The sequence below is a fragment of the Onychostoma macrolepis genome, chromosome 07 (assembly GCF_012432095.1).
Source record: "Onychostoma macrolepis isolate SWU-2019 chromosome 07, ASM1243209v1, whole genome shotgun sequence".
In the NCBI taxonomy this organism is placed as follows: Eukaryota; Metazoa; Chordata; class Actinopteri; order Cypriniformes; family Cyprinidae; genus Onychostoma; species Onychostoma macrolepis.
In genome coordinates, this window is record NC_081161.1 from 13,779,478 (window position 1) to 13,789,579 (window position 10,102).

Sequence of the window (10,102 nt, forward strand, 5' to 3'; positions counted from 1 at the left end):
GACTGTCAAATAGTCTTTAAATACCATCCCATCAAACTCATCTATCTATCTAAACTGTATGGCCACACCATAGCTACCATTTAGAGTACCTTAGCAACTGAACAAACACATGAATAAGCAATTTCTCAGCACCAGAAAGTGGTATAGATATCAGCGTGGCCTCTTTTGTTCGGGCTGAAAAACCAGTCTGTAAGTATCACCATGGCGACTGTGCAGCTACACCCTAGCAACCACATAGAGAACCCTAGCAACCGTATAGCAACATAAAGAAGCCATATCTCAGCTCCACAACATCATACAGACATGAGAGTTGGCTCTCTACAATAGCGCAGAACACTGTAGTATCTGCCCAGAGCCGAGTTTTGCCACTGCAAGCACCACTCACATTTTCTTCAGGAAATGTACATTCTAGTATTGTTATTACTATTCGCCCTGACAAAACTTCGGCGTGCTACTCCTCCTACACCATTTGTCGTAGACCCATGAATGAGGTGTCAAATCGACCGGCTCATTGAGGAGAGGTGTGCTATATCTTTTCTAAGTGATCGGGCGTACGATGATCGTACAGCATGCGAAAAATTTGGGCAAAAAAATCCCATAGACTTAACATTGGCATAAAATTTGTGAGATCATTTAACTTCATTTGACTTGGAGGAACGAAAAATGCCAATCATAAATCACCATAGACACTTCCTAGCCACGCCCTAGCAACCAATGTCGAGTACCCTAGCAACCCAAACCCAAAAAGCCATATCTTTCAATCTGAATATCATAGAGACATGGGGGTTGGCTCGTTTGACTCGGGGCAGCAAACAGCCAATCATGAATCACCATAGACACTTCCTAGTCACTCCCTAGCAACCAATGTCGAGTACCCTAGCAACCCAAACCGAAACAGGTATATCTTCAAATCTGAATGTTATAGAGACATGGGGGTTGGTTTATATTATTCATATTGGCAAACAGCCTTTGGAGTATTATCATTGGCAGCTGCCAAGCCACTTCCTAACAACCATACAGAGTACCCTAGCAACCATTTATCAAGTCCTATATCTTTGCATCAGAATGTCGTATAAACTTGGGAGTTGGTTCTTTTGACTCATGCTAACAAATATGACTTCCAAACATGCTACACATGCTAGCAGTGAATAGCTACATGCTAATAGTGATTAGCTAAGTGCTAATTCAAACTAAGAACTCTCTAAAACTCCATAGTAATGATCTGTGACAACTAGTAACTGCCTAGCAACACCCTAGCAACCATCCTGGGTACCCTAGCAACCACCCTGAATACCCTCGCAACCGCATAGCAACACCCTAGCAACCATCCCAAGTACCCTAGCAACCACATATTAACATCCTAGCAACCACCCTGGGTACCCTAGCAACCACCCTGATTACCCTAGCAACCACATAGGAACACCTTAGCAACCACCCTGATTACCCTAGCAACCGCATAGCAACAACCTAGCAACCACCTGGCTACCCTAGCAACCGCCTAGCAGTGCCGTGGAAAACACTCATGCCGACCTAGCAACTGAGTGCTGAGTTTTGCCACTGCAAGCACCACTCACATTTTCTTCAGGAAATGTACATTCTAGTATTGTTATTACTATTCGCCCAGACAAAACTTCGGCACGCTACTCCTCCTGCACCTTTTGTCGTAGACCCATGAATGAGATGTCAAATCATGCGACACATTGAGGAGAGGTGTGCTATATCTTTTATAAGTAATTGAGTGTACGATGTTCGTCTGGTGGACGAATAAATTTGGGCGAAAAAGTCCCATAGACTTAACATTGGCATAAAATTAGTGAGATTATATCTTTGGATCAGGAGGTCACAGAGACTTGGGGGAGGGCTCATTTGACTCAGCCTATCAAGCAGCCAATAAGTACTGACATGACAACTTCATAGCTATGCCCTAGCAACCACTTACAGCACCCTAGCAACCGTAAAATGACATTAACAAACAATTTTTCAGCACAAAAACATTGTAGAAACATGGCGTTGGGCTCTGTTGATTCAGACTGTCAAATAGTCTTTAAATATCATCCAATAAATTGTATAGTCACACCATAGCAACCATTTAGAGTACCTTAGCTACTGAACAAACACATGAATAAGCAATTTCTCAGCACCAGAAAGTGGTATAGATATGGGGGTGGCTTCTTTTGTTTGGGCTGAAAAACCAGTCTGTAAGTATCACCATGGCGACTGTGCAGCTACACCCTAGCAACCACATAGAGAATCCTAGCAACCGTATATCAACATAAAGAAGTCATATCTCAGCTCCACAACATCATACAGACATGGGAGTTGGCTCTCTACAATCATGCTGAAGGCTCTACTGATGGCCTAGTGCCTAGTTTTGCCACTGCAAGCACCACTCACATTTTCTTCAGGAAATGTACATTCTAGTTATTATTATTCTTCTTAGACTAAATTTCTGAATGCATCTCCTCCTAGAGCTTTCAAGCTAGAATCACCAAACTCAGCCCAGCTGTTCAGACTGATCTCACTTAGTGTGCTATATCTTTTCTAACTGATTGGACTTATAGTTTTCATAAAACTGAAGATTAAAAATTATAAAATCCCATTGACTTACCATTACGGAATGTTCAAATGAGCCAAGACAATTCAAACTCCAACTGTCAAAATACAACTTTTAAACTCCCAGAATCCTTTGAGACTCAATCAAGCTTCCCTTCTATCACCGTGTCCTAACTACACGCGACGCGACGGCGACCGCGATAAAAGGTATCTTTCCATGTTAATCAGAGTTTTTGTCCTAACTAGCGCTGACGACAAGCGAAATTTCTAATTTAGAAAGCGGTTTCTATTTCCGCGACGTCGGCTGGAACAACAACATACAAACTATATGACAGTAGATAATCTCAGGTGATTATATGCTTTATTCAAAGTTAAACGTGTCTAATATGAGTTTAAATATCATATTGCGTGACCCTATAGCCATACTGAAAGCAACAACAGATAGTTTACCTCAGATCTTGAAAAATAAATTAAATCAAAGATGACCGTTAAAACGGTGAACTCACTGCGAACCAACGAGTGTATTCCATAACAAAGATGTTATCGGTCACTCAGTATGTATATTTAATGATGTTAAAAAGCTTTAAAATTTATGAATTAGATTATAAACGTATCCATTTCGTTGCAAGAGCAGTGCGCTTCCAGAGAGAGCCCGCCCACACACGCTTCTGATTGGCTGTGATATTTGATTGATTCTGTCGCATCGCGCTGTCGCGTCGCGTGTAGTGTGGACAGCCAAACTGCATTTCGCTGGAATCCTGTCGCGTCGCGTGTAGTTAGGACACGGTGTAAGTACTATTTCTAATCCATTCAAACTCATCTAGCTAATATTTCTAATCTTTCTATCTATCCTAGCAACATACTAACCATGCTAGCGACATGCTAGTAGCATGCTAATCATGCTAGCAACATGCTAGCAACATGCTAATCATGCTAGCAACATGCTAGTAACATGCTAGTCACTTGCTAGTCATGCTAGCAAGATGCTAGTCACTTGCTAATCATGCTAGCAACATGCTAGTAACATGCTAATCATGTTAGAAACATCTTAGCGACATGCTAGTCACTTGCTAGTCATGCTAGCAAGATGCTAGTCACTTGCTAATCATGCTAGCAACATGCTAGTAACATGCTAATCATGTTAGAAACATCCTAGTGACATGCTAGTCACTTGCTAGTCATGCTAGCAAGATGCTAGTCACTTGCTAATCATGCTAGCAACATGCTAATCATGTTAGAAACATCCTAGCGACATGCTAGTCACTTGCTAGTCATGCTAGCAAGATGCTAGTCATGCTAGCAAGATGCTAGTAGCATGCTAATCATGTTAGAAACATCCTAGCGACATGCTAGTCACTTGCTAGTCATGCTAGCAAGATGCTAGTAACATGCTAATCATGTTAGAAACATGCTAGCGACATGCTAGTCGCTTGATAGTCATGTTAGCAACATGCTAGTAGCATGCTAATCATGTTAGAAACATGTTAGCGACATGCTAGTCACTTGCTAGTCATGCTAGCAAGATGCTAGTCACTTGCTAATCATGCTAGCAACATGCTAGTAACATGCTAATCATGTTAGAAACATGCTAGCGACATGCTAGTCACTTGTTAGTCATGCTAGCAAAATGCTAGTAACGTGCTAGTCATGTTAGCAAGATGCTAGTCACTTGCTAATCATGCTAGCAACATGCTAATCATGTTAGAAACATGCTGGTGACATGCTAGTCACTTGCTAATCATGCTAGCAACATGCTAATCATGCTAGAAACATGCTAGCAACATGCTAGTCACTTGCTAATCATGCTAGTAACATGCTAATCATGCTATCAACCTTTTTCTGGTTTTTACCTTTTAAAAACCAGTAAATTAATACTTAACTAGCCTATTTCAAACTGAAAACCTTTAAACTTCAAGCTTTCACAACTGCTTTAAACATTCAGGCTAGGCTTTCTCAGGCCAACCTAAAGTTTGTCTCGACGAACTTTTTAATCTAGTTATTATTATTCTTCTTAGACTAAATTTCTGAATGCATCTCCTCCTAGAGCTTTCAAGCTAGAATCACCAAACTCAGCCCAGCTGTTCAGACTGATCTCACTTAGTGTGCTATATCTTTTCTAACTGATTGGACTTATAGTTTTCATAAAACTGAAGATTAAAAATCATAAAATCCCATTGACTTACCATTACGGAATGTTCAAATGAGCCAAGACAATTCAAACTCCAACTGTCAAAATACAACTTTTAAACCCCCAGAATCCTTTGAGACTCAATCAAGCTTCCCTTCTATGTACTATTTCTAATCCATTCAAACTCATCTATCTAATATTTCTAATCTTTCTATCTATCCTAGCAACATACTAACCATGCTAGAAACATGCTAGCGACATGCTAGTAGCATGCTAATCATGTTCAAAACATGCTAGCGACATGCTAGTCACTTGCTAGTCATGCTAGCAAGATGCTAGCCACTTGCTAATCATGCTAGCAACATGCTAATCATGTTAGAAACATGCTAGCGACATGCTAGTCACTTGCTAGTCATGCTAGCAACATACTAGTAGCATGCTAATCATGCTAGCAACATGCTAGAAACATGCTAGTAACATGCTAATCATGATAGAAACATGCTAGTAACATGCTAATCATGATAGAAACATGCTATCGACATGCTAGTCACTTGCTAGTCATGCTAGCAACATGTTAGTAACATGCTAATCATGCTAGCAACATGCTAGTAACATGCTAATCATGATAGAAACATGCTATCGACATGCTAGTCACTTGCTAATCATGCTAGCAACGTGCTAATCATGTTAGAAACATGCTACCGACATGCTAGTCACTTGTTAGTCATGCTAGCAAGATGCTAGTCACTTGCTAATCATGCTAATCATGTTAGAAATATGCTGGCGACATGCTAGTCACTTGCTAATCATGCTAGTAACATGCTAATCATGCTATCAACCTTTTTCTGGTTTTTACCTTTTAAAAACCAGTAAATGAATACTTAACTAGCCTATTTCAAACTGAAAACCTTTAAACTTCAAGCTTTCACAACTGCTTTAAACATTCACGCTAGGCTTTCTCAAGCCAATCTAAAGTTTGTCTCGACGAACTTTTTAATCTAGTTAAGTTGGCTTGAGAAAGCCAACTTACTGATATTGTACTTAAACTTATTATTATTATTCTTCTGAGACTAAAATTTCTGACTGCTACTCCTCCTAGAGCTTTAACTCTACAGACTTCAAACTTAGCCCAGATCTTCAGACTGATCTCGCCGGGTGTGCTATATCTTTTCTAACTGATCAGACTTACGGTTTTCATATAACTGAAGATTAAAAATCATAAAAATCCCATAGACTTACATTGAATAGTCTTGGCTCATCTGAACATTCCGTCAAACTCCAACTGTCAAAATTTAAATCTAAACACACTGAAGCCCATTAGACTCAATCAGACTTCCCTTCTATGTACTATTTCTAACCCAATCAAACTCATCTATCTATCTATCTATCTATCTATCTAAAGGATATTCACTCTCCATTCATTCTTTATCTAACACACACACACGCGAGCGCGCACACACACACAAACAAACATACCTTCCCTATTTAACACACACAAACACACGCACACGAGAAATAGACATAAAATGTGAAGATTGAAAGAGTAATTGTAAAACATTTATACATTTTTAATATTTCATTTTCTTTGTTTACTTCTCATCTATACATTAATGCTGTGTTTTGGGAGATATGAAGTACTTTTGTACCTGTTTACCACAAAAATCCTCAACTACACCATTAGCTTGCATGTGAAATATTACATTTTTATGAATAAATCTCTTAAATGATGATCTAAATTTAATTTAAACTGTTTCTGGATATTGATCTAGGTGTTAGGTGTACAATACTGCCATCTGGTGGTTAGAGAAAAACTTCACAGAAATCACAGATTTTGAAAGAATAGTGTAATGACTCTATCCAGCAGAGGCCCATAGAGAGCCATTCATTTTTCTGGAAGTAAAACTGTATAAGTGCTCGCTTTTGCAATAATGCCACATAAATTTGCAGAAATGCCACACAAGTTGTCACTAAAACTTGATTGCAGGTACATATTTATTTCAATCTAAAAAGTAAAATATAAATGTATTTTTTTTACATAAATGTCGAAACGAAAAAACCTAAAAAACAACTGCAATAAGCAGATATGAATGGTGGGTGTGTGTGTACGTACGTGAGTGAGTATGCTCGTTCCACATTGCATTTGTGCTCTAGTATCAGGCTTTAATTTTGTTGTGTGGACATTTTCAGATTTATGCAGAATTTATTGATTTTATTTGCTAATTTCTATAAAAATGCTCTTTGTTGCAGTCACACGTGTGTGTTTTTGTATGTGTGTGTGTGCGTCTTTTCTACATTGCATTTGTGATCTAGTACCAGGCCTTCATTTCTGTGTGAAATTTTCAGACCTATGCTGGATTTATTATTATTTTTTGACAAATTAAAAAAAAATATATATATAGATTTTTTCGTATTTCCCATTCATTTTCATTTTCAATTGGCCATATTAGTAAAAAAAAAAATTACATACCTTCAGAACCGAATCAAGCCCTTTTTTTTTTTTCTATGTGAATACAGATAGAAAATGTTGAAAAGTCACAAAATATTATTCCACTGAGATGAAGGGAAACATTTTTTAACTAAAGAAAGTTGATTGGGGTCATACTGACCTCAATTCTATTTCTAATCCATTCAAACTCATCTATCTAATGTTTCTTATCTATCTATCTATCTATCTACCTATCTATCTATCTATCTTATCTATCTTATCTATCTATCATCTGACTCTATCTATCTATCTATCAACCAGATAACAACACCCTAGCAACCACCCCAGTTAGCCTAGCAACCGTTATATATTGCTTGCTGCAAGATGACAGGTGCAAGTTTTATTGGGAGATATTTCTCTTTCCCTTTCGAGGGAACTTCGAACTGCGTCCTCTAGGGGTCGCTATGGGGAACGCCGTCAGCGTGACCCGTGTCTGAAGCATATATACAAAAACACCACATGTTGGCCGGCGACAGCCTATAACGTCACTACCGGCACGACCACAGTATAAAGGGGCGCCGGGAAAATACGTCATTCTCTTCTTCGTCTTCAGTGACTGTTTTGTTTGAAGCGTGTATTCTACAGGTAAGAAACGATTTTCTACTATGGCGAGCACTAGCAAGGCGTTTAAGAGATGTGTGCATCCGTGTCCTCGTTATTTGACACCTGATGACACACACGATCTTTGCGTCTTTTGTTTGGGCGAGGAGCACGCACGCGATGTTCTCGAGGGGGCAATCTGCGTGTACTGTGAGCTTTTTTCTATGAGAAAGCTCCGCTCTCGTCTGTCTCTCTTTTCGAGGAAGGAGGGACAGCCGTCTGCTTCCCGCGGCTCAAGACCCACTGCTGCTGAGGCACGGAGGAGGATGGGCTCGTGGGGCTCGCAGGCGGAGCTGGCTCATGAGTTAGAGAGGGGGCTTTCCTTCTCGTGCTCGTCGGCCGCGAACGAGAGTGAGTCGCTGGATGACGATGATGCGATCTCTCTGACATCATCTGATCCAGCGGCTAGTGCTCTGCTGGGTTATGCCCAGGAAGAGCAGGAGATGTCTGAGGGCGAAGAAGTTGAGACTGAGCCCTCTCAATCCTCCTGCCCTGCGTATGACGAACTGTTGGAGGTTATGGAACGTGCCACGGCGAGGCTTGACTTGCCGTGGAAGCGGGCCAAGATGGAGGCGCCACGGGGTCGTCTCGATGAGCGTTATCTTTCTGGCCATAGTCCCCCAGCTCGAGTGAGCCTTCCATTTCTTCCTGATCTCCATGCGGAGGTTGAGAGAGAATGGAAAAAGCCGTTTTCCTCTCGCATTCATAGGTTTCAGCATACCAGTTATGCTAACATTGAGGGGATGCGTGAAAATGGCTATGAGGGGATGCCCCCTGTGGAAGAGACGCTGGCCAGCTATCTCTCTGTGGGCGAGACATCCTCTCTCAAGGCTCCCTCCTTGCCATCTAAGCCCCTTCAGGAAACATCTCGCTTAAATGGCAGGGCATACGCAGCAGCAGGTCAGGCTGTCGCTTCGTTGCACACGATGGCGGTGCTTCAGGCTTACCAGGCTGATCTGCTGAAGGACCTGGATAAGGGTCAGGGTCTCCGCTCTCCAGAGCTCTGTCATCAGCAGCCTCAGGTTGTAAGGTCTCTCTATGCCTCCCTGTTGGGTTGCTCTCCTTGTCTAGCATTGCTCCCCTCACCTGAGAGGGTCACCTATGAGCATGCCGCTCCCTTCTGAGCTTCTGAGTTCCCTCTCATGATGAGAGTTGGGTTCTCTGCTCCCCTAGAGCTCTGTGTCCCATATGCTCTCCTTGTGGGTCGAGCTGGCATTGCTCCCCTCACCATGAGGGTCACCTATGAGCATGCCGCTCCCTTCTGAGCGTCTGAGTTCCCTCTCATGCTAAGAGTTGGGTTCTCCGCTCTCCAGAGCTATGTTGTTGGTCGAGCTAGCATTGCTCCCCTCACCTTAGAGGGTCACCTATGAGCATGCTGCTCCCTTCTGAGCGTCCGAGTTCCCTCTCATGAGGAGAGTTGGGTTCTCCGCTCCCCTAGAGCTCTGTGTCCCATATGCTCTCCTTGTGGGTCGAGCTGGCTTTGCTCCCCTCACCAAAAGGGTCACCTATGAGCATGCCACTCCCTTCTGAGCGTCTGAGTTCCCTCTCATGCTGAGAGTTGGGTTCTCCGCTCTCCAGAGCTATGTTGTTGGTCGAGCTAGCATTGCTCCCCTCACCTTAGAGGGTCATCTATGAGCATGCTGCTCCCTTCTGAGCATCTGAGTTCCCTCTCATGATGAGAGTTGGGCTCTCCGCTCTCCAGAACGGTGTTCCAAATCCATGTTATGGTAAGTGCGCACGCTAGTCTCTGTGCACTTTCTGAAAGCCACGTTGTGGTAAGATCGCTCACAAAGTGTTTTGCGATCTTTCTAAAATCCTGTATGGTATGGGTTACGCGCTGCGGCTTCGTGCCCTTTCTTTGAGTCGGTCAGGTCCCGGTTTTCACCTTGGGCCCCACTCTACTTATGTATCCCCAGTGATACTGACTTGAACAGGGTGTTGCTACCAAGGATCTGTTGAGACAATTCCTTCAGCGAGCTCATGCAGAGCAAGCAGTAGCCCCTGGGTGACAGGCTAAGGCCAAGTTACTATCCTAGGCGCTTGGTCGTATCCCCTTAAAGGAATCTCCAATATATCTGATTCCAAGCCTTTGAGCTCTACCCTGGGTCCAGGAGGCCTGGCCTCTAACAGGTAAGTTCTGGGGTATGCAGCTCAGGTTTTTGGCGAAGGGATAATGTCACTGACAGCCGTCCGAACCGTCCAGGGGCAACTCCCTTAGCCGGGTAGAGTTGATACTTAGTGCTCGCCTTTTTGTGCTGGCTTGCACTCCCCTCAGCATGGTGGCGTGGGTATTCCGTTCCCCATAGCGACCCCTAGAGTACGCAGTTTGAAGTTCC